Genomic DNA, 25,994 nt, shown 5'->3' with positions numbered 1-25,994 from the left:
CTCTGCTCGACTTTGTGTTCCCCACAGGTCACCAGTAAATCACTTGCCTAAACAGTCATCACCTTCAAATGTTCAGCTGTGGTCCCAGATGTTGTAATCTCTCTTGGCATCCTTCGACACTCTGGAGAGAAATTTCCTTGGAGATCTTCCAAATTCAGGGCTGAGAATTTGTTATCACATGAATTTCAGACTATGCCAGACTTCAGCTTTCAAAATCATCACAGCCCACCTTTCCTCTGCGTCAGGGTTGTATTGTAGCCTGTGGACAGAGGCCCCCAGTTCTTGGCTGATCCGTTCTAGGTGGAGTGCTGGGGTCTCGTTGTTGGAAGGAAGGACTTTTGGCCCAGGGATGATGATCCACTGACATCATTCTCCCTGAAGTCATTCCTGAAGGAATTCCAGTAAAAAAAAAAAAAAAAAAAAAAGCAAAAAGCATCTACCTTAATGAGAAAGGGTATAAAATCTCTTCCAGCTGTTGGACTTATGTAAGGATGATAAAGTTTCTTTTATTGAGTACCCCTCCTCTGGTTTGAGCTTAGCCACACCTCATCCATAAAGAATCCACCATTGGGATACAAATCACTTTTTAGTCAGAATCCCTAACCACGGGTTCAGGGATAGGGCCAAGAACACCCTTGTATGCTCCATTACATCTTCCTTTAAGAGACATTGCAGAGAACTGGATGTTTCTAGAAGCTGGATGTCTGCTTTCTCTGTGTTTGAATGTAGGTATTATTTTCATTACTATTTAGTGCCTTCAACAAGTATATGATCACTGATATAGACTGAAAGTGATACCTGGAAGAGTTTCAGTGAAGGGAGGAAATTTTAATTCTCCCATAATTTCCATCAACTAACCCTCCTCCAGCCACTCCAAATGAATTTACAATCTGAGTAAATGAGCTTTTCTGCAGACGCACTTGCACGCCAAGACTCTAAGCCATCCCCTTTCCTTTTGCCATATTGACCCTGAGCACCTCTGGATAGAAATTGTACAGAGCAGAGCCAGTGGTTGGAATTCAGACAATCTTATTGATACGTTATTTGCTACTTGGGTTATTAGTGTATAATCTCCAACATGCAACCAAATGACTTGTGTTTTTCTTGAATACATGTATAGATGTCTTTTCACAGGCCAGAATTGAAGGATCCCTTTAATTTCAGTAGCTCCTCAAATATTTCATCCAAGCTACCCACGTTGATGGGCATTCCATTATATCAGGCCTTCATCTGGGTTAGCCCAGAGTTTCTGCAAGGCTGTTGTGAATATTACTTAATTTCTTCATTTATTATCCAAGTATGCTTGTATACCTACTAAGTGTGCTAGGTTCTGTGAGGAATGTTTTATCCCCTCTGTTGCAACTATTACTCGTATATAAAGCTGACTCTCGATTGCTTCCTATATACTGGGCACTGTTTTAAGTCGTTTATATGTATTAATTCATTTAATCATCACAAGGATCCCACAAAGCAGGTAGTACAGTATTATTATTCACATTTTACAGAAGAGGAAACCGAATCCCAGAGAGGTTAAATAACTTGCTGAAAGTCACACAGCTAGTGAGCATCAGACTTAAGCAGTACCCTAAGTGGATTGGATCCTAAGTCCATGCTCTTAACCCTTACACGATATGAAAATTAAAAGGGATTCTTTCCTCTCTTAAAATTGTTAAAGGTACCGCAGGGCTGCAAACTCACATGCTGATGGGGACCAGGCAGGAAATGAACAGGAGTGAAGTAGGCCAGGTGGGCATTGAGAAGAAACAGAGAATTCCATCCCCTCTCAGGGGTGGCTGCTGCATGGATCCAGCCAATCATAGCTACTATAGTAGACAAGCCCTGTATGGCCCAGCTCACCCCTGCTCCACGAGAAGCCAGAAAGACAGAGTTTTGAAATCTCTCACTGAAAAAAAAAAAAAAAAAAAAAGAACTTTTGGGTTTAGCAAGTTTCTGCAAGCCGGGTGAAGTCTGTGGGTTGTCAGTTTGCAAACCTAAGTTACCATCTTAGCGGGGGATATAGCACATATATGCCAGTACCTATAAAGTGAGGAGAAAGTGCTGTGTCCCATCAGAGACATGTTAGGGAAATGCTATGGAAATTCAGAAAAACAGAGAAAGGTGACTGCCATATGGGGAACGTAGCAATTAAGATGGTCCATGAAGGAGCAGAGAGGAATGTAAAGGGCATGTTAGGAGAACGGTGAAAGCTGTTTGGCCCCAGGGAGGTCAGATAGTCATCAAGTGTGGAAATGTGCCCTGTTGGTAGGTGGAGAGCCAGTGCTCCACCAGACCTTCCCCTAAACCAGAAACGAAAGGGTTAATGTCAGTCAGCCTCTGTGGCTGGCCATCAAATATTTAAAGGCTGCCCTTGACCATAGTCAGGGTAATGGAATGAAGACTGGCCAGGTGAGCTGCGCCAGTCACGGTAACCCTGGGGTCTAAGCCCAAGTGTGTGGACTTTGACCCTGGAGGGCCACAGGAGGTTTTGTGCTGGCACTGAGCTCGCCAGGGTTGGTTCCGACAGCTCTGGGTCAGGTCACTTGAAGAGAGGAGGACCTTGGAGGCAGGAGACTACTTAGGAAGTGGACCGGGAGAGTCCTAGTGACGGGAACGGGGGCAGAGGCAGAACAGTGGCAGGGCTTGGGGAGGGGGTGAGCGCAGCGCACCGGCGAGAGGCCGGGGCCAAGGGCAGGCCAGTGGCGCTATCACTAGGCACTTGTACAAGGCGAGGGTGGGGGGGTTGGAGGGGAACAGGTTGAGGGGGAGATATATGAATAATCTTTGGCACATTTTGAATTTGAAGAGCTAGTGGAACTTTGAGGCACATATATCTTAGTGTCTTCAGAAACAATAACTATATATTCATCTACCTCCCCACACCCCCTCCCCTTAGAAATAATTTGTTTAAAGCAGATCGAAGATTGGAGGGAATGGAGCACGAGACCAGTAAGTCTGACTTTAGAGGATAATAGACTAAATTTGGGAACTTTTTGATAAAAACCAAGTCCAGGCAGGCATTGCCTGGGGCAGCTCAGAACCGAAGGAGGTAACATTTATTGAATACCTACTATGTCCCAGAAAGTGAGCCAGGCTTTATGTTGATTATCTCGTGTGATCTTCAGAACAGAACAACCCGAGGGGCTTTAATTATCCCCATTTTTTTTTTTTTTCCGGTACACGGGCCTCTCACTGCTGTGGCCTCTCCCGTTGCGGAGCACAGGCTCCGGACGCGCAGGCTCAGCGGCCATGGCTTACGGGCCCAGCCGCTCCGCGCGGCATGTGGGATCTTCCCGGACCGGGGCACGAACCCGTGTCCCCTGTATCGGCAGGCGGACTCTCAACCACTGCGCCACCAGGGAAGCCCAATTATCCCCATTTTAAAGGTGAGGCACCTGAGGCCCAGGAATGTGAAGTCATTCGTGGGAACCTTTGAAAGGAAAGACAGGGCCCTTTAAGGCAAACTTTACTCACTTTATCATGTTTTTTTTTTTACAAATGGCCCTGTTACAGGGGACACAGTCCTGAGTAGCTGCCTTTCCACCATTTCCCCATGGTGTGGATGTGACCAGATTGCAGCACTGATGGACTCGTCTGAGAGCCCTGTTCGTACAGCAAGCACATGCCTTTTCATAGGCTCAAGGTGCCTTCATTCAAAATCGACAATAGTCTTCAGAAAACTTCCATATTAAAGAGTACTTTTCTTTGACTGGGGTGCGAAGTCATATTGAGGTTGCCCCTTGGTGACACATGGCTTCTACAAGTGGGAAAACGTTGAAAAGCTTGGACTTTGGAGTCAGACCTGAGTTCAAATCCCAGCTCCATGATTTACTGACTATATGACCTTGAGCAAGTCATCCAAGCTCTCTATGCCTGTTTGCTCATGTTTCCTGCCAGCCTCATTGGATTGCTGTGGAGGCTAAGTCATCTTTCAAGTATATACTGTTTTCTCCTCCCAGTCTCGCCTGTGTTCTCTCTTTCCCCTCCAGTTGCCTTTTGGAAATAATCTAGACCAGTGTCAGCAAACTTATTCTTAAAGAACCAGATAGGATGCATTTGAAGCTTTGTGTTTATCACACAGCCTCTGTTCCAGCTGCTCCACTCCACTGTTGGCGAGTGAAAACAGCCACAGACAAGAATTAACAAGTGGGTGTGGTTGTGTTCCAATAAAACTTTACTTATAAAACCAGGCAGCATCTGTATTTGGTCCGGGGCTGTAGTTTGCCAAGCCCTGGTCTAGACTCTAGCAGTTATGGGGACGCCCCGGCAGGTTTGGGGATGAGACGTGCTCTGTAAGCAGGCAGCACCAACTTCCTAATGGAACAATTCCAAAGCCCCTCCTTTCTTTTTTTCATTATCTTTTGAATTTTTTTTATTGAAGTATAGTTGATTTACAATGCTATGTTAATTAACTGCTATATAGCAAAGGGATTCAAATATATATATATATATCAATATTTATACATTATTTTTTTATATATATTCTTTTCCATTATGGTTTATCATAGGATATTGAACATAGGTCCCTGTGCCATACAGTAGGACCTTGCTTCTTATCCATTCCATATGTAAAAGCCCACATGTGTGATTCCCCAGTCTATCCCTCCCCCGACCCCCTCCCCCTTGGCAACCACCGGTCTGTTCTCTACATCTGTGATTCTGTTTCTGTTTCATAGATAGGTTCATTTGTGTCCTTTCTTTAATACCCCCTACTTACCTTTAGCAAATGATGGCAACTTTCTTTCTTTTTTTTTTTTTTTTTCTGTGGTACGTGGGCCTCTCACCGTTGTGGTCTCTCCCGCCATGGAGCACAGGCTCCGGACGTGCAGGTCCAGCAGCCATGGCCCACGGGCCCAGCCGCTCCGCGGCACGCGGGATCCCTCCGGACCGGGGCACGAACCCGCGTCCCCTGCATCGGCAGGCGGACTCCCAACCACTGCGCCACCAGGGAAGCCCGGCAACTTTCTTTCTTAGGGAACGCACAAAAAGGCTGCAGGGATTTTGGAAATGGCTTCCAGAATATGAGCATTTAATCACTTTTAATCGTGCTGAGATTAAACTAGTCAGATTTACTTTCAAATGTACACCAGTCCAAGAAGTGCTAGTTAAAACAAAACAACAAAATAGGGGATTGGGATTCTTGCCCTACTTAGAGTGTGCTCAGCTTTGTCACTTGCAGGGGATGGGGGAGCCCTCCCATCCAAAGAGGGCTTTTCTCACAGCCTGCCTTTCCTCCACAGAGCAGAATCCTCTGTTACAGGAACATTAATGCCATAAATTTCCATGGTGCCTGGATCCTGAATCCCACTGGCTCTTGTTGTGCTTTTTTTTTTTTGTAAGTCTGGATTTCATGGATGTGCTCTTATTTGAGCCCCAGACAGGCTTTCTTAGTGTCTGAGCCTCAGAAAGATGTGGCAAAGCATCTTAATTCTCTCAGTGTGGGGGAATTCTTTAATAACGTATGTAGTGGGCATGAGCGTGCCCTCTGGAAATAGGGATGGTAACTGGCCAGTGATTCCCAACTCCTGAGTTCTGAGCTCTATCCTTACATTTGCACCAAAGCCACGCTTCCCACAGGCTGCTTCAGCCAGTGACCAAGCGGGGATACTGGGGTAGACCCATTTCTAAGAGATGCAAACTCCTCTGATGGCTGTAGCACTAAGCCCTGCTGAAATTTCCTTAGCACACGTTCTGGGATGCTTTTTTCCACCTTCCAGCCCTCTGTTCTTCACTCGGGCTCAGACTGGCATTGTGGTCTGATGGCTCTCCCAGCCTTTCGTACCTCCTTCCCTATTTTCCCTCATGAGTGTTTTCCATAATAAAAGCCTGCATATTTAATCCCATTTTTCCATCTACTCCTCAGAGGACCTGGCCTAACACAATATATACTTTAAAAAATGTATGTTTATGAATCCCTAACAGTAGGGTAAGAAGTACCTCTCGGGCTTCCCTGGTGGCGCAGTGGTTGAGAATCTGCCTGCCAGTGCAGGGGACACGAGTTCGAGCCCTGGTCCAGGAAGATCCCACATGCCACAGAGGAGCAACTAATCCTGTGTGCCACAACTACTGAGCTTGCACTCTAGAGCCGTGCTCCGCAACAAGGAGAAGCCCCCGCAGTGAGAAGCCTGCTGCGCACCGCAACTAGAGAAAGCCGGTGCGCAGCAATGAAGACCCAGTGCAGCCAAAAATAAATAAATTTATATTAAAAAAAAAAGAAGTACCTCTCTATGATGGCTGGACTGAATTTTGCTCCTGTCCCCATTTATATGTTGAAGCTCTAACCCTCAGTGTGATGGTATTTGGAGACACAGCCTTTGGGAGGTAATTAGGTTTAGAAAAGGACTTGAGGGTGGGATCCTCATGACAGGATTAGTGCCCTTATAAGAAGACACACAGCTTGCTTGCCCTCCCTCTGCACTTGCACAAAGAAGAGGTCACGTACGCACACAGAGAGATGACAGCCATCCACAAGATAGGAAGAGAGACCTCACCAGGAACCAAATCAGCCAGAACCTTGATCTTGGACTTCCTAGCTTCTGGAGCTATGAGAAAATCATCTTTTGTTTAAGCCTCTCAATCTATAGTATTTTGTTCTGGCAGCCTGAGCAGATGAAGACAGAGGGAAAGTTGATCTCACTCTAACTGGAAAATGAGTCTGGGAGCAGGTGGCTATGGGTCAGCAGCCCCGCCTCTACAACCAGAACGCAGCTCTGTCTGCTCAACACAGCCACGTGGCCGTAGGTAGTGGCTACGGAGGGTTTGGAACCCAGAAGTGTCTGTCACTGGTGTCTTAGCAGAGTTGCTAAGGGTATTTGGGATTGGACAGTTCTCTGGGCGAGACTGTCATGTGTATTTCAGGGTGTTTAGTAACCCTGGTCCCTGCTCACTAAATGCCAATGGGGCCTCCCAGTCCCTGGGACAACCAGAGCGACCTCCACAAATTTCCAAACATCCCCTGGGGCAAGACAGTACTGCTCCCAAGTGCAGCCAGCCGGCACCCCTGGGATCTAAGCTTTTAATCACCTTGCTTCACTACCAGTCTAATCGTTGGCCTGTGAAAGCAGCTGCCCAGCAGTCAGAGCTGCCCAGGGAGGTGGAGGGGAGAGCATTTCATTCCTTTGGTGTTTGGTGAGAAGGTTTCCTTGTGCTGTAGGGCTTCCAGGACTAATCCAAGGTCAGTAGTAAGTATCATCCCAGCTCCAGGGCCTGGAGAAGCAGAATAGCGTGTGTCCAGTGGGTGTACAATCAGTACTGCATGTTGAGAAATTATTTAATTGACTTCTTGCCTCCAGATAGAATATGTTAAACTTGTGGAGAGTGTCACCATTTTCCCTGGCTGACCCACTCGCATTTGTCTTAGTCCTTACTCTCAAAAATGCCATCCTTAATTAGTCTTGCTGCAATTTATACCAGCTTCTACTTGCCTAGGCATCTGCATCTTACTACCCTAAGAGACCATATAACACATGGTCGTTTGGAGATTGAGCTCTGTAGTTAGATAAGTGGTTCAAATCCCACCTCTGTCTTGATTAGTTGTGTAACTATTAGTTATGTAACTAAGAATGACATTCTTTTTTTTGGTCTATAAAACGGGCAGCAGTAGTAGTCCCTACCTCTGTGGGTTGCTGGGAGGATAAAGTGAAATTCATGGCATTCAGGGGACAAAAAAGCAACAATTGCCTGTCTGAAAGTTTCCTGATACACAACACACTGTGGCTTCACCAAGGAAATTCTCAAATTTCTCTGCCATCTTGGGATATTGAATTATTCAGAGCTCCAGTTTAAAATGTAAATATTGAATTATTTAAAGCTCCAATTTAAAATGTAAAGATTGAGGAACTCTTAGATTACAGAGCTTGTGGTTGTTTACCTTTGTATCCCTCTCATCTAACCCACAGAAGGTGTGCCCTGAATGATGGGGTTTTGTTTGTTTTTACTGAAGTATAGTTGATTTACAATATATTAGCTTCAGGTGTACAGCACAGTGATTCAGGAATACATACATGTATATATACGTATATTCTTTTTCAGATTCTTTTCCCTTAGAGGTTATTACAAAATATTGAGTACAGTTCCCTGTGCTATATGGTAGGTACTTGTTGATTATGTATTTTATATATAGTAGTCTGTATATGTTAATCCCAACCTCCTAATTTATCCCTCCCGCTGGATAATCGTAGAATGAACGTGTCCAAATGCTGTACAGCAGACCTCGTTTTATTGCACTTTGCTTTATGGTGCTCCACAGATATTGCTTTTTTTTTTTTTTTTTTTTTTTTTTTTTTTTACAGATTGTCGTTTGTGGCAACCAAGGGTTGTGGCAACCTTGTGTCAAGCAAGTGTATGCCATTTTTTCCAGCTGCATTTTCTCACTTTGTGTCTCTGTGTCACATATTGGTAATTCTTGCAGTGTTTCAAACTTTTGCATTATTATTATATCTGTTACCGTGATCTGTGGTCTTTGATGTTACTGTTGTGAAAACATTATGGCTCTATGAAGGCTCAGATTATGGTTCGTATTTTTTTCTTTTTTCTTTGCGGTACGCGGGCCTCTCACCGCTGTGGCCTCTCCCGTTGCATAGCACAGGCTCCGGACGCGCAGGCCCAGCGGCCATGGCTCACGGGCCCAGCCGCTCCGCGGCATGTGGGATCCTCCCGGACCGGGGCATGAACCCGTGTCCCCTGCATTGGCAGGCGGACTCTCAACCACTGCGCCACCAGGGAAGCCCCGTGGTTCGTATTTTTTTAGCAATAAAATCTTTTACGATATGTACATTTTTTAGACATAATGCTGTTGCACACTGAGTGGACTACCATATAGTATAAACATAACTTTTGTATGCACTGGGAAAGCAAAAAATTCGTGTGATTTGCTTTATTGCGACATTTGCTTTATTGCGGTGGTCTGGAACCGAACCTGCAGTGTCTCTGAGGTCTGCCTTTATTAGGTCACTGTGATAGTAATAATAATAGCAGCTAACTGTGAAAAGTGCTTCCTAAGTGTCAGGCTGTATTCTAAGTGTTTTATATATATATTAGGCTATTTAATCCTTATAAGGTAGATAGTTCTATCATTTCCATTTTACAGTGAGGAAACAAAGGCTTCAGAGATAAATTTGCCCAAGTTCACACATTTTGTCAATGTGAACTTGGAAGAAGACAGAGTAACTTGAGAGTTTCAGAAACCAAGCTCTGCCTGCTCCCAGCTCCCCAGGGTCGGGCGGGCTGGATCTGGAGATGGAGAGCAAAGGTGATAGTGCTGGTGGTGGGTGGTGGCTTTTCTCCAACGATTGATCATGCAGGATGTCATCTGTTCTCAATTTCCACTCTGGTTGTCCTCCGTGGTAGCCCTCCAGCCCAGCACATGTGCTCAGGCTGTTGGCCAGGAGCTAAATTTATTTGTAAGCCCAGGGTTCAAGGAGGTACATAAATTACACGTATACAGCCTCATTCCTCAGTTTTGCTTGATGCAGCCGAGTACCCATCAGGGTTTTCCAGGCTACTCACTCCCAGTCCTAAGTCATCGGCACTTGTCGGGGTGCCTTCAGCTGCCACCTCTACCCCACACAGCAGGCACCTTATTATGAAAGAGACACTGGCACCTGTCTGTCCTGTCCACAGTCTTCAGTCTCGTCCCTTTGCCCAGCTTAGCCCTTGCATTCCACTCTGTCATGTTCTCACCTCTTCTGACCATGTGAATCACACACCTCACAGCCCTTAATGCTTTTCCATTCCACTGAGAATAAAGTCAAACCCCTTTCAGGTGATTTACAAATCCCTTTACACTCTGGTTCCCACCCACCTCTCCAGGCTGCCTCCCAGGCCACTCCCTCCCCACTAGTACATCCCTGTCCTCCTCTTAGTTTATTACAAATGAGCAGGATGTTTTGTTGTCCTAAGGATGGGAGAGTCCTTTTTTCCTTCACTGTTAGGGAACCGTCTTGCAGTGATAGAAATGGTTGTGCCCACCAGTATGATTCTTATTTTGCGAGAACTAGATAAATGCCAGCAAACGGCTCACAATTTAAATCACTTTCTTCTAAGTGTCCTCAATCCCTGAATCTTCTCTGCTTGTATGTTTACTTTAGTCACATCGTATGTATCCTTTCAGAGGATGTGTGAAGGAGGTCCACGTGATAGAAGTTTCATAGACTCAGGCAGATTTGAGAGAAGAACTCTATTCCCCAGTGAAGACGTTTTTGGGACGTAAAAAGTCCAGTAGATGGAAAATGCCTTGAGAATAAGGCTTTATTTCGGGGTCTTCTGCAGAATTTGCCATCTGTTGAACTGAATGCGGGAGGAGTGGAGTCTGCTTAGGACATTTTCAGGGATGAGAAAAGAAAGAGAAAATGCTGTTATTTACCACAGACCTACCCTGCGGCAAGTGCTTTACATTACATTATATCCTTCAATCCTCACAATAATTCTGTGAAGAAACATTACTATCCCCATTTTATGAGGGAGGAAACAGAGAGGTTAAGCAAGTTGCCTATGGTCACACAGCTGGTAGTGGACAGTGACAGTGTCATAGTTCAGGTCTCATTCTCCTTCTTCTACAAAACTGCACTCCTGATTAAAGCTGGTTAAACCATCTCTCGGCTTGAGCTCAAATAGATCTTTTTGCTTTTCCCTGTTGCCACAAGACCCTGTTTTTCAAATCTCTAGTGAGGGCCTCTTAATATCTCAAGAACCTACGACTCAATCGCATTTCAAGTTTTTTCAGAATTCAGAAGTTTTGGAAAGCTGACAGTTATGCAGATTTTAAAAGTGGAATTACAGTGTTTGTCAGTGTTTGTAATCCACTGTCTGGACATTCAGGAGAGTGTCAGAAATCTAGTTGGGTAATTTACTGAAGTTTCCTACCAATGTGCCTGCATTATGAAATTTTTCAATTACAGGAAATTATTTGAGTTGTTGAACCGTTTCTAACAGGGAACACTTCTTTATTTTTTTAAAGGAGCTTAATTTTTTTTAATTAAATACTGCAGTCTATTTGGGGGATTGAATTGCTGTCGATATGGAAATAGGACCACTTGCATGATGTGTTCCCCATTGCCAGTTTCTCATACGCTTAAACAATCTGTCTCCTTTCAAAGTATGACAGTTGGCAGAAATTCTTGGGCATATGAAATTGGAATTGTTTTCAGACATTAAAAATCAGCCTTCAGATCATCCTTGCTGCGTGGTCTAGCTTCAGCCTTCGCTTACCTTTTACACGCAACTCTATCTCCCCGGCATCATCTTGCGTGGAGTAGACCCACTTGGGTGTGCACGCCAGGGGAATTGGATTTGATGCTCCCCACCTTCTCACTGGGGTGGCTAACGGCTGCGATCCCCTCATGTAGAGAATCCATCAGCTGCCAGGAGAAGGCAGTGAAGCGTGTGAGACCCAGGAACTAACTCTATTTCCTAGCAACTGAGGAAAACCATTTCTCCTCTGTCAGCAGGAATGCTCAGATTTATGTAAACTAGAATTGCCCGTTATCACCATAATAAACCGTGTATTTGCAGGCGGTATTTACAGCCAGCTCATTGTGGCATTCCGTCCGTCCTGGCAGCCCCCAAGCTTGTGAGTTTCCCATTTGGAGCCCCCCAAAATACGATTAGGTGGATGCTGAGTACTAATTGCGTTAACAGCAGTGCCTGACAGAGCTACTAAGTGTCTAATTATGAAGGAAGATTACTGATACCATTAATTGAATGGTTGTAAAACTCCAGTAAAGTCAGATGGTAGTAAAGTCCATTCTCAATTCACTAGACTATTAAAAGTATTTCCGGCTATAAAGTAAACAGACACAAAGCATACTAAACAGGCTAATATGGAAACATAAAAAAGAGAAGGGAGAAGCTTGTGATAGCAATTAGTGGTCGTGATTAGCTGCGCCACAGGCCCAGCGGTGGAAATTAAAGATTAATTTATGACAGCGCTCTGGCGAGGGAGGTTTGCTGATGACTGTTCTGCCTACAGGTGGGCTAGGCGCTTGTCATTTCAGTTACCAAAAAAATCATCCCCAGCTTAGGCTGTGCTTCAGCCTTCCTTGGGACTGTTCTGTCTGTTACCTGTAGCTGAAATATGCTTAATCAACACATTTCTTCATTCGGAGCCTTAGTTTCCCTACAGGCGTAAGCTGGTTTAGGGGCCTTGTAACTCTAAGAGAACCTGAGATGATCTGTTCCAACACCACTTCCTACCAGCCTGCATCTTTGTTGACCCTTACATACAGTTTACCTGTCCATGGTGCTCATACCCTTTACCTGGACGCTCTCCTCTCCAGCCACTCCTGGGAAACCCTTCTCGGTTTCCATATCCTGGCGAGTTCTCTTAAGAACCCGGTCTCTGTACTGCCCACTCACCATTCATCCTTCCTGCCTCTTTCCTGGCTGTATTTTCAGTCCCACCAGCAGGTAAGTTCCTGGGGAGCTCAATAAAGATGTGAGAATTAATTGAGGGGAAAGGCCTTCCTTCCAGGGCAGGAAGTATGCCGCATCTTGGTCCGTTCCCCCAGGAAGATGTTGGAAAGTTGAGAAGATATTATCTAAGAACCTGTCACCCATCACTGTACAGAAATAACAGGAACTCTAGTTGGTATGGAATTTTGCTATCAAAAGGCCTTTTCGTGTTCTGATGTCCAGAAGCAGCCATGAAATAGATTAACGGGCATGTGGGCAACCTTGCCACTGAGAGGATGGAGACTTAGAGAGGAGAGCTGGCCCAGGTTCTGATGGGTTGAACTGAAGACCTCCTCTGGGTAGTTCTTAAACCCTGACTCACTGTAGTCCTCCTCTGGAGAAAGAGCAGAGTGTCCTGGGGTGGCTTTTTAGACCCCACTTTGAGAATGATCTCTCACATGTAGTTTATCAAGTAAAGACTTTCTGCACCAACTGAAGCTGGGATGCATCCCCTTTTCCCCATCTTCTTCTTGTCCTGGACGATTGGAGATTGCTTCACCAAATTTTAAGCCACCCCATTACCTTCCTGTTTCTTTAGCCTAGACCTGGGTTACCCCAAGTGTGGTCCCTGGACCAGCAGCAGTGGTATTCCCAGGGAGCAGGGGAGAAATATAAATTCTTGGGCCCATCCCAGGTCGACTAAATCAGAATCTGCTGCGTAACAAGTTCCCAAGTGTTTCCTGTGCTCATTAAAGATTGAGAAATGCTGCTCTAAACAGGTTTTCCCACATTGTCCCAGGCTAAGAATCATCTCAAGTGCTTATTGAACATACAGCCTCCTTGACCCTTCTCTAGACATTGCGCACAGCACTGGATTTAGGATGGGGCCTGGGTGTTCGTGTGGGTGACTCATGCCTACGGGGGTTTCTTCTCCTGAGGGAAGTTCAGGATTCTCTGCTCTAACCCAGTGGTTCTCACTCCTGGGTGTACATTAGAATTGCCTGGTGAGCCTTTCAAAAATACTGAAGCTAGGAATGCACTCATAACAATTGCATTCAGTCAGGTGAAGGTGGAGCCCAGGTACCTTCCGGGCAATTCTAATATATAATCGGGGTTCACAGCCACTGTCTCAATCAGTGGTTCTCAAAACGTGGTCCACAGACCAGTAGCACCAGCACGATCTGGGAACTTGTCAGAAATGCAGATTGGCAGGGTGTGGTGGACTACCTCCCAAATCTGCTAAATCAGAAATCCTTGAGGTGGCCCCAGTTATCTGTGTTTTAATAAGTTTTCCAGACAAGGCTGGCCTGTGTAATTCATGGGGCCCAGTGCCTGAGATCATCCTTGCTCCTAACTCCATGGGTGAGGACTTATTGGAACAGAAGGGCCTGCAGGACCTCTAATAAAGGGCCAAGTGCTTTGCTCTGGCAAGATAGAAGGGTTTCTCATCATGGGTTTTCTATTTATCATTTCACCAATGTGCAGCTAGAGGCTCCGAGGGGGACAGAGCGAGCAAGTGACCGAGTTAGGGTTTGAATTCAGGAACCTCCGATCTCGAATGCTTCCCATACTTCCAGGCTGCCGTGGTCCTGAGCATTCACTTACAGGATGGATAACTTCCCTCTTCTTGTAGTTTGAAAGGGAGAGGAGGGGTAAAAAACAAAGGAAAGGAACTAAAGTCTCCAAGGATCTGGGAAGAGGCCAGGGGACTATAAATTACACTAAGGAAGAGAGGGAACGCTAAAGTGAAATTGAGCTGGCGTTCAGGCCGGACTCAGCCGCCCTTAAGCTGGATATCTCTGAGAAAATGACTTCACCTCTCTGAGTCTGATCCCTGTCCTATAAGGTAGGTATAATAATAATACCCACCTTCATTGGGTTGTTGTGTGACTTCAATGAGATAATGGTTTAAATGAGCCACAGTGCTTAATAGGACTCCTGCCACTTAGTAGGTGCTCAGTAAAAGTTGCCATTGTTAGTATTGAGGAAGCCTTTGGCCCAGGCCGCTGGGATTTGGAGTGAAAGTCTTGGCTGTGCCCCTCTCCCTTTTCTCCACTCTCTTTGGTCTGCCTCCCTCACAGTGGAGTTGGGTAAATTAGAAATTCAGGATGGAGCCGGGAGATCTGGAGTTCTGTCCCAACTCCACCACCACTTAGACCTTGGACTTGTCTCCACCCTTTTCTAGGCCTTGGTTTCCTCATCTGACAGTCACAGGCTAGAACCAGTGGTCCGCAAGGCTCTACAGTACCCTCCTGTCCTCCTAGCATCAAGCATCTATTGACAATTAAGTCCCATTCATTTGTTCCTGTGCACTAGTTTCTTTCTTTTTTTTTTTTTTTTTTGCGGTACACGGGCCTCTCACTGTTGTGGCCTCTCCCGTTGCGGAGCACAGGCTCCGGACGCGCAGGCTCAGCGGCCACGGCTCACGGGCCCAGCCGCTCCGCGGCACGTGGGATCTTCCCGGACTGGGGCACGAACCCGTGTCCCCCACATGGGCAGGCGGACTCTCAACCACTGCGCCACCAGAGAAGCCCTATGTGCGCTAGTTTCTTGAAAGACATTTGAAAAGAAATCTGACAAGGGAGAGGCTCCAGGGGCAGGCAAGCTGGCTTGAGGTTTGAGTCTAGCATCCCCCAGCTATTAACTGGAAGAAGCTTGGAAATGTGGAACTCCCTCCCTCTGTGCGCTGATCCTTGTGGGCCTGGCTTCAGGCTTTTCCTGGCATTGCCGTGAAGACCATCAGGATCCCTGACCCTCCGTGGGCCCTAGATTGACTTCCAATCGGCCTAAGTTGTGCTGCAGCTGGGTGTTTCCCTGTTTTCCTTCTGCACGTTCGGTTTCCCAGGAAGCAGGCTTTGAGATGGACCTTGGTGAGCAGGAGGCAGCATCTGTGGAAGGGAAGGGAGGGGAAGGAAGTGACTTGGGCGGAGGGAGAAGCGGGGCTGCAGGTGTCAGAAGGGAGGCCTCAGCCAACTCGCCCCGGAATTCTCTGCTGGGAGCAACCTGCAGAGTCATCGGAGCCGGGGTGGGAGTGCAGGGTCAGGACTTCACACCCCCGTGTCAGTCCGTCATTGGATGCAGCCCCCCCGCCCCCCGTGGAAGTGGATGAGGCCTTGCTGAGGAGGCATCTCTCTCTTCTTCAGGCCAGACAATCCCTTTAGGATCCTGACAGCTGAGGACTGTCTGCGGGCAGCTCTCCCGGCAGCCAGGGGGCCTCAGTGCTGGGATGCTGGGAGCCAAGTACAGCACCCCCAAACCCTGCCCCACCTCCTTATTCCTAACCAGGCTGCTTAGGAAATGCAAACCTCCTTGATCTTAGCCTTCGCAAGTGCCAGTTGGGTGGGTGATACAGCTTCTTAGTTTTTCACCAGTTTGACCTTTTCCTCTTGAAACTAGATCATGCTGGGGGGTCCGAGCTGACCAAGAGGTCAAGTAGAGGTAGAGATGTGCCCTATCCCAGTACAAATACTAAAGGCTACCAGTTGCTGTCAGTTACTGAGTGCTAACTATATTCCAGGTTTACGATGTCTCCAATTTTCTTTAAAATCCTTCAGCTTATCTAATGCAATATTATGAGTTTGCCGAATCTAGCCCAGTATTGCTGAGAGCAGCCCAATCAAGGATGTGTGGTCCAGGGGAGGCCAGAGAGGCCCATTCTAGGGGAGCTGCTACAAGTTCTTTGGTTTCTCACCTCTTGAGTAACAACCAGAGCTTTGCTAATTAGCTTCCATAACGTCAGAAATGTGTGTGTTGTGTGTGTGTAAATATTGACCTTTGACCAGCCATGTAAATATTAGAAATGTGCTCCCTCTGATGCAATGAAAGGGATTCACCATACATGGATCGTGTATGGTGAATCTTAAATCTTTTAGAGATGGACCTCATGTTGCATGAATAAGGTATGGGGAGGTCTGTAGACTTTACCCTGAGAAGAATCACTATGCAGAAATCACTACATGCGCCCATGAATGGTCCCTTTCATGTCAAGGAGTAGTGGCAGCAAAATCAGTCCCATGAGTTGTTTTGCTGCTCACTTGTTAATAATTTAAAAGTCGATAAACCTTCTTAGGTGTGATCAAGAGCCCCTTTAGAACTTGTAAACAAACTTGTGCAGGGCAGGGCTGCCCATCAGCATCTCACACTTCTTCAGTGGCGGCTCCGTTTGTATATCCTGTGCGAGAACCTGGGAGCGGTCCCTCAACCACGTCGTCTCCCGTCCATTTGCAGCTGGACACCATGCCAGCCGCTGCACAAATGTACTTAGTTAATGTCCACAGCACCCCTAAGGGGTACATACTATTGTTTATATCCTTTTTATTAGTGAAAAAACCCACCTCAGAGTGATTTAATAATTTCCTTTGAGGTCCTCACAGCCAGCCAAACCAGGATTTGGACCCAGGCCTGTATGTTTCCCAAACCTGCATTCTTCACCTCTGGCCCATGCGACCTGCCGCACGGCTTCCTGGAAAGGCAGGAGAAGACGTGAAAGGGGCCCAATGCTTCTCTGTGCCCACGGTACCATGAGAACCACCATACAATTAGGAAAGTCTCTATACTTTTACATCTATGTGGCGCATCTCTAAAAGATCTCAGCCAGTCCCTGAGTCTTGAATTTCACCAAAATTTCACTTAACTTCACCAATGAGAGCTCATTTCTACTATTCATCAGGCAGGTCAACAGGCCAACTGTTTTCACCCCAATAAACATACAAATAAAAATAAAACTCATTTCTTACTCAGTGGGTGTAAAGGGCTAACATCTGGCCACTGCTCTGTCGTGAGCTATCCACGCGATGCTCACCTAGGTTCTCAAACCCCTTCAAGCTTTGCTTTCCTCTCCCAAAGTGGAAATCTTTCCTTCTGCAGATTTATGGGTGTGATGTGTGTGTGTATGTTTCAAGAAGTCTAAAGTAGGACACCGAGATGGTAGAACTCATCACTCAAAATGGGTTGAAGTGCCCCTCAAGGAGGGGTCTCCTGCCCCGGCAAGAACATCAGGCAGTGTAGGCGGAGCTGACCTGAGCCTGGTGGGAAGAGGAACCACTCTGGAATCAGCCCATCCTGGTGTCAAGGGTGTTGGCTCTGTGACGCTCACCACTGCTGGACGCACACACCTCTCTGGGGCTTTCTCTGGCCACAAGAGTACACTGAGCCCACGCACAGGCCAGGCTGGACGAGCAGGGGTGGGGGTGGGGCCCAAGAGCAGTCTCCACCAAAGGCTCACTTACGCACACAGATAACCTCCTTACTCTACTGGTCTCCCTTTTTTTCTGTTTCTCTTCCCCATTCCCTACCAGAGCTCTCTGGGACCACCTCCCGAATGGACTAGTTGCACGCAGACATTTGACTCAGGGTCTGCTTCCATAGGACCGAAGCTCCCTGGTTCACATCCCTGCTCTGTGGAGCAGCCGTAGGTGCCGGGGCACAGCACTCCTGTCACTGGAACCTCAGCATCCTTCACCGGGAAGAGTGAGATGATAAAAGTAGAACAAATCTCACAAGAGAGTTGGGAAGGTTCCAGAAATAGTCTGTGTAAATCGTTAAGAACAGCATCTGGCATACAGCAGGCATTCAGTAAATGCTACTTAAAAAAAGAAAACCAATTGATAGCTCCTAAAATTTCTTTGGCTGAGTCTTCATCTAATCTGAGATCTCTTTGCTCTCAAACCTTAGACTTCCTCTGGCTGAATCTCCCAGGTTATTTCAGGGAATCTAATGCCTTTACTAAGTTAACATATCTTTAGCAAATATTGACTTAACACCTATTATATTGAAGACTCGGTGCTATGGTAGATATAAAGAAGAAGATGAGGTCACTGTCTCCAGGGAGATAAGACATAGTCACACACAGCTATGGTCCAAGGAGAACTGTGATAAGCACACTTCTCTACAGTCAGACCTCGTTTTCTTGCGCTTTGCTTTATTGTACTTTGCAGATACTGCGGTTTTTGTTTTTGTTTTGTTTTGTTTTTTACAAATTGAAGGTTTGTGGCAACCCTGGGTTGTCAGAGGATAGTGAGCTTTTTTTTTTTTGCAATGAAGTATTTTTTAATTAAGGTATGTGCATTTTTAGATGTTAATTGTACACTTAATAGACTACAGGATAGTGTAAACATAGCTTTTATACATACTGGGAAACCAAAAATTCGTGTTAGTTACTGCAATATTCACTTAATCTCTGTGGTCTGGAACTAAACCTGCAGTATCTCTGAGGTTTGCCTGTACGTGCCAGTAAAGTAGGAAGTGAGCTGAGCGGAGGGGAAAGATGATTGTCTCTGGTGTGGAGGAGGAAGGGGTATCGGGGGTGGGTTTTGAACGCTGGGTGGAATTTCAACAGAGGAGATGGAAAGGAGGGAGTGTTAGCAGAGGTGGAAGGTCTGGCATTCTGCAGCGAGCTTAGCCCTGTCTTATGGGAGACCCAATAGATTAATGACTCTCCATTTCTAGAGCAAAGGGGATAGCAGATTCTCCAAAAAATGTAATAACGACATATAATGTGTTATATAGTAGATTATTATACCTTATACATGGTACTTACTATGTGCCAGGAGCTACTAGAGCTGCACTACGTAAGTTCATCGAATCCTCAACTTCAAGGTCAGTTCGACTATTATCTCCATTTTACTGATAAGAAAACAGAGGTGCAGAGAGGTTAAGCATCCTGCCCAAGCTCACTCAGGTACTGCGTGGACGGCTGAAGTCGAAACGCAGGAAGTTTGCCTCCAGTATTCCCATTCTAGACTGCCTCTCAAGAATGGCACCTTTGCAGGACTTCAGGGGAATAGGTAGCCGTGATGTTGACAAGACTCTACAGGAGAAAGAGCCTCTCCCCCACCCTGCCCACCGCCCAGCCCCATAGCAGTGGTCTCCAACTGCAGCAGTGGTTCTGGAAGTTGCAGGTCACCATGACAACGCACCCCTGAGCCCGGCCATGCCCCCAGGCTCAGTCTCACTGGTTTCCAGCCCCTGCGCAGGGCCCCTTTCCCTGCAGGGCCTGCTGGGGAAGTATCCCTGGCTTGTGGCAGCTGTGGTTTGGCGCTCAGGACCCAGATGTAAGAGGAGCTCGGGCTGAGGCGGGGGCCGGCGCTGGTCTCCAGACGGCAAGCCCCAGGGCGCCTCAAATAGGTGGTAACATCCCCAGCTTGATCCAAATCAAAACAAGCCTGGATTTTCCTGTTTGTTTTCTTTTCCTCCAGCAGGGAGAGGAAAGGAATGTGCAGCGGCTGCTAATTGGATAGTGGAGTGACCGATTTCTTATTTTCTTATCCATGCTGAGCAGAGCTGTAGGGAATCTCTGGGGCCAGGAAGGACACAGCGGGAGTCTCTGAGTCTCTCTGAGACGGAGTTCGCAGTCGGGACCCCAGCTGCCAGCTGACATGTTTTATTTGGCCTGCCCGGTGTTTAAAAAATGTTTTAAAATAGATGCTGACATTTTTAAAAGGGGGAGATGATACATAAAATTCTGCATTCCTGGCTTGTGTTGAGACATGGAAAGATCTGGGCCCAAATCCCTGCAAGTAAACAATCAGGGGGAGCTGAGCTGAGGGTGCTCTTTTATACAGGTCACCACAGTGCCCGCCCACCAACTTCACTCACCTCTATTACCTTTTAGGTCCTCATCAGCATTTGAGTTTGTGACCCCACGAGACAGGAAGCCCTCCCTCCTAGGACCCTCACCAATCTCAGGACGGGCACTACACTGATGCTTGCGTCAGCAAGCAGACCAACAGCCAAGGCGACTGGCGAGGGGCGCTTCCAGAGTCAGTTTGATGGCAGATTAAGGTGCCAGTTATAAAGCCATTAGAACGCAGCATGATGCATCACTGGGTAAAGAGAGGGGCTGAAGCTAGAGACAGTTTCCTGAAGTGCTCCATCCGATTTAATTCTTCTCTACTTTTTTGAAACCTTAGGCAGATGAGAGCAGAGGCTGTAAATCACCCTCTAGACAATGGCTCATCATAAAGGATATGGAGAGAAATTAGAGGAGGCAAGAGAAGGAAAAGCAGTGATGAACAAGGCAAGGGTTGTTAACAGTGAGATTGAAGATGGGCAGGTAGTATGTGAGAAGCTGCTGGAAGTCCGGCTTGATTTGGGCATCCCAGACGAACGGGAAAACCCACCAGCCCAGCCTACTGCTCTGCCCCAGGGCATGTGATGGGGGGAATGTGTGTACAGAGAACTCACTGGGACTGTGCCTTACAATGTCAAACACATGGAATTTGCTTCCGTCAGTACGTCTCTTAATCTTGGCTCTGTCATGTTTTGGCTGTGTGACTTTGGGTAGGTTACTTAACCTCTCTGAGTCACATTTTCCTCATCTGTTAAATGAAGTAATCATCATAAATGCAAGGGGTGGTGCCAGAAGTCATAGGAAGCTCTCACTAAACGACGCTTTCTTTATGTAATATTGTAAAAGATTAAAATTGAACCGTCCCCAAAGGAAAGTAGATTTCACTTACTCAGATGGCAGTTAAAAGGTGATCTCTGAAGGTTCTGTTTTGCTCCTCTTGAGGAAAGGCAGGAAGACTGCCCCTCCCAGGGTCCTCTAAGTGTCCCCACAGGTTTGTCTTGACACAGGATGGCAGTGTTTGAGTGGAAGAACTCAGTCCAAGTGGAGGGCAGCCTGAGGCTGACTGGGCTTGTCCACGGCTTCCCAGACTGGCTGTGAGCCACGCCTGTGGGTGGGACATGCTAGTCTCGGCCCCTCTCTCCTCTCCTCCCCGCCGCAACCCCTGACTCAGTGCCCTGGGAACCTGACCCTGGCAGTGCCTCACGCACTGTCTTTGTTTGGGCTTCCCCAGAAGCAGAGCCTCAGGTCAGGACTTGAGCGCTGCTGGTTTCTCGAAGGTTGTGGTGGACATGCAGATGCCCATTCAGGAAAGGACTGATCGCCCTGCTGTCAGCACCTTCAGCATCTGCCCCAGCTGCAGAGAGAGCCCCATCGTGTCATCTGAGGTCATGCCTGCCCTTCCCGGGGCTACTGGCATCCTCCTGTGTACCCACATCCGGAGCCTGAACAAGGTGGACCATTCAGCTCCACAGGGGACACCCAGGACTGGTTCCAAGCTCCTCCTAGGCAGCGCAAGGCTTTGTCTATCCTGTGTCACATCTTAGCTTAGCCTTCTGTCCAAGCCTGCTTCCGCCTCCTTCCTTTCATAGGTGTTGATTCCCTAATAAAGCCCAACACCCCACATTCCGTCTCAGGGTCCACTTCCAGAGAACCCAACCGGTGGCAGAGCTCTGGAGTAAGGGGGCCGGGAAGGAGGGAAAGTCAATATAAGAGTGTGTTGTCAAAGCCAGAGACCCTGCTGGGACCTCTGAGAAGGGTCAGAGTTGCCCCCTGGGAATGGTCCATTGGGTGGCCTCTGTCCATCAGCTCTCAGACCTGCCTGTGAGGGCTCGAACTGCCCGCATTCCTGGGCTTCACTTACACACTGGCTGAGAGGGTTCCCCACCTTCGGAGATGCCCTGAACAGAAAGTGGGTGCGCTGAAGGAGGGATGCCATCAGCAGGACTCTGAGCTTATGAGGAGCTTCACCGTGGCTGAACTCAGCAGAGAGCCTGGGGACGTGGTGCGGGGCACCCCAAAGCACCTGTAGACAGTAGGTGCTCGGGCCAGGCAGAGGTACCAGCAGGAGCCGGGAGGGTGGGAGGAGAGGAGGATGGGGTAGTTTCCGCCCTGCTCCTGCCTGCCTCCGCAGCGGGGCTCAGGCAGTAGCTGTGGCTTCAGGCAGCTCTTCTTGGGTACCATCTCCCCCTGGGATCAGAAACACTGCCCCCCGCCCCTTCAGCCCGAGGATCCTGCTGTTGCTATTCTCTGGGTGTCTCTGCTTTCCTTACTGGCTCTTTTCACCCCATTCACACCTCTGGTGATTGTCTCCTGGCCAAAGGGCCTTTGACTGAGTGCTCTGAGGGGATCCTGGTGGACACAGTGGGCCAGGCCACCCCTGATGCTGAAAGCCTTACCTTCCCCCTTGACCCCACCTTCTCCAGCCCTTCCATCCCTCCTCCCTCCCAGCCACTCTCGTCCCCCTACAGCTTGCTTTTGAATCTATTTCTCGTAGATACATTTATGTCCTCCTCCTTCACAGCTTTGCCTTTTGATTTGGAGGAAGGAAAAAAACCCTTTCTATAAAGCTATTAAATGTTTTCCTTTCACAAACACCAGTTTTGTACGTCAGAAGCGTTGCCTTCCATGACTATTGAATTCTTGGAAATGGGCTTCAAGTGCCTATTTTGGGAATTAAAATCAGAACATCAGCTCTTTTTCGCTCTCTGCATTCCTGCCTCTAGTCCTCTCCAGGGTGATGGATCCCTCTGGCTGGGCAGAAGGATGATCATTAAAGGAAATGTGAGAAAGGAAGGAATAATGCTCCATTTCAAGAGATTTTTCTCCCGACAGTTATTTTCAACAGGTGAGAGGTAGTGAGGCTGGCAGCAGATTTTTCAGGGAACACACAGCTACTTTTCCACCCCCAGCCCCCAAAGTACACATTCTCCAGAACCTCTGGAAAACCCCTCGAGTGCATTCAGTCAACACATATTAAGTGAGCGCCCACTGCATGCCAAGTAGCTGGGTGCTGAGAACAGAAACATGTGATTCCCACCCCACGCCATGGGGTTTATAATCTATGTTGAGCATTAGAAATTAATTGGTGATTCACAGAAATGTGACATTGCAGTTTTTCCTTGGCACTTGCTGTTCCCTCTGCCTGGAATGCTTTTCCCTCAGCTATTTACATGGCTTGCTCCATACCTCCTCCATTTTTTTTTTTTTTTTTGCAATCATCACTCTTCATGGAGGACATCTATGGCCACCCATATCCCTTCTCTCTCTTTTCTTTGGTTGCCTTTTTTGGGGGCCCAGATATCCCAGAATGTAAGCTTTATGAGAATAAGGATTTTCTTCTTTTTTTTAAACGTCTTTTTTGTTCTCTGCAGTATTTTCAGAGCTGAGAACAGTACGTGGTACATAGTAGGTGCTCAAACAATGTTTATTAAATGAATGAACCAAACCAAGTACAAATAAGCATGGAGCTGAGAAAGACTAGACACAAGGCTTCTCAGGGGAAGTGAGAGTCAGACTGATCTAAGAAAGATCAGAAGGCATTAACTAGGCCTAAAGAAGAAGCAAATAATTCCATGCAGGAAACACTGGCATGTGCAAAAGCCCTGTGGTGAATGAGAGCATGATGTGCTTTAAGAGCTAGAAGGTGTTCAGTGAAATTCAAGCACAGGACAGGGGATGGGAGAGAGATGTTATGAAGTAATAATAACAACTGAAACTTAGAGCAGCTCAGAAGTGCTGGGAACCATAGCAAGCTTTGTACAACTCTGGGAGGAAGATACTGTACTTATTCCCATTTTATAGATGAGGAAATCGAGGCCCAGGTAGTTGAGGGAACTTGTTCAAATCACAGACTTAATGAACGTCAGAATTAGAATTAAACTGCAGTACTCTGACTGCAGAGCCTGTGGCCTTAACCCCTATGTCCTTCAGTCTTTAGTAGGAAGGGTAGGATAGGCCAGCACCTGTGGGGACTTGGAGTGGCATAGAATCCCCACTGGGGGCCAGGCAGGAGCAGGCAGATACAGGCTGGTTATCTCCTGGGGGGATTCTCACAGATCTCCCAGCTCTGCGCTCCCCACCCCACTTGGCTCTCTGCAGCCACACCTACTCTAGTTGGATTGACTGTCAAAAACGTGTTTCCACCATTTCTAGTCTGGATGGGCAAAATCAGTCCAAACTCCCTAAAGGTTTGGCCCGGTACCAAGAAGATACCTTCAGAGATTATTCTGAAGCTAGTGCTGTGTTCTCTGGGATGATGGTTATTTTAAAAAGCATTAAGTAGGTCATTTGCAGTGCAGTGTGGCGCCTCCAACCTTGGCTGTCCACTAGAATCCCCAGGGGAGGCTTTTTTTTTTCTTTTTGCGGTATGCGGGCCTCTCACTGTTGTGGCCTCCCCCGTTGCGGAGCACAGGCTCCGGACGCGCAGGCTCCGGACGCACAGGCTCAGCGGCCATGGCTCACGGGCCCAGCCGCTCCGCGGCATATGGGATCCTCCCAGACCGGGGCACGAACCCGTATCCCCTGCATCGGCAGGCGGACTCTCAACCACTTGCGCCACCAGGGAGGCCCCAGGGGAGGCTTTTAAATGTCTCCATGACCAGGCCGCACCCTGACCAGTCATGTCAGAATCTCTAGAGGTCAGACCCAGGCATCAGTAATGTTTAAAGTTCCCCAGGGGAGCCCAAGAAGCAGTCAAGTTTGAGAATCACAGCCTCTCATTACTCAGAGTGGACCAGGAATCAGCACCATCAGCATCCCTGGGAGGCTGTTAGAAACGCAGAATCTCAGGCCCCATCCCAGACCTATCGAATCATAATCTGCATTTCAATAAGGTTGATTCCTGTCTGCGTTAAGGTTTGAAAGGCATGGTTCTAGAATCACACTGTCTGATACTTTGGCCACTAACCACATGTGACTATTTAGATTAAAATGAAGTTAAAAATTCAGCTCCTCCTTTGGGCCTCCCTGGTGGCGCAGTGGTTAAGAGTCCGCCTGCCGATGCAGGGGATACGGGTTCGTGCCCCGGTCTGGGAGGATCCCATATGCCGCGGAGCGGCTGGGCCCGTGAGCCATGGCCGCTGGGCCTGCGCATCCGGAGCCTGTGCTCCGCAACGGGAGAGGCCACAACAGTGAGAGGCCCGCATACCGCAAAAAGAAAAAAAAAAAAAAATTCAGCTCCTCAGACACACGGACCACATTTCAGGTGCTCATTTGCCATGTGTAGCTAGTGGCCACCATATTGAGCAGCACAGAGAAAGATCTTTTGGATCATTGCAGAAAGTTCTGTTGGACTGCAGTGCTCTAGAACATTCTGGAAAGAGGTGGTAATTGGCCACAGTCTTTTTCCTTTGGATGCCGTAGGCATACAGATAGACAAACAATGCTACCCCCTTGGAAGGGACAAAATTGAGATATATTCCACACTGCATAAGAGGGGACACAGGTATCCCGCACTTTTCAAAAGCTCGTTTTATACTACTTTTACAAAAGACCTACATTAGTACCTGTTTTTGGTAACTGAAAGAAATCCCAAGAGGACTTCTACTTTAACCAAAAAAGACTAACAGTCAAAATAGCATTCAGCCTTGGTTTGCATCGAGCTGTCATAGAGGCAGCGTGATGGATACCACCCAGTTCCTTCCCAGGAAGCACACTCAGCATCTCAGCATCAAGCCGCCTTAGCTCTGAACTATGTCTATGAGCATCTGTGCTTTATCTTGACTTATTTTGTGCATCCTTTAGCAAGATGTGTCCTGAGGTAATTGCTTCTTTACAACCATTTCGGCGTACGAAAGGTTTGCTCTACTTTCAGATAGCGGGGGAAACCAGTAAATCTAGGTGATTTAGTTTCTGTTCATTTTAAGTAAATCAAGAACATAGCCTTATCTTCTCAAGCCCTGGGTAAGTGCAGTTTGTGGGGATGGGGAACAGATGAAAGGGGAGAGAGGAGAAATGTGAGAAGCAAGGTCGATGTGAAGTGTAGAACAGAATGCGGGGACGGCTAGCCCTGATCCCCACCCTCCCGTGCCTGTCGCTG

Source organism: Mesoplodon densirostris, chromosome 10 (genome assembly GCF_025265405.1).
Source record: "Mesoplodon densirostris isolate mMesDen1 chromosome 10, mMesDen1 primary haplotype, whole genome shotgun sequence".
Taxonomy (NCBI): domain Eukaryota; kingdom Metazoa; phylum Chordata; class Mammalia; order Artiodactyla; family Ziphiidae; genus Mesoplodon; species Mesoplodon densirostris.
The sequence above is the reverse complement of the archived record's forward strand: the minus strand, read 5'-3'. Positions refer to the sequence as shown.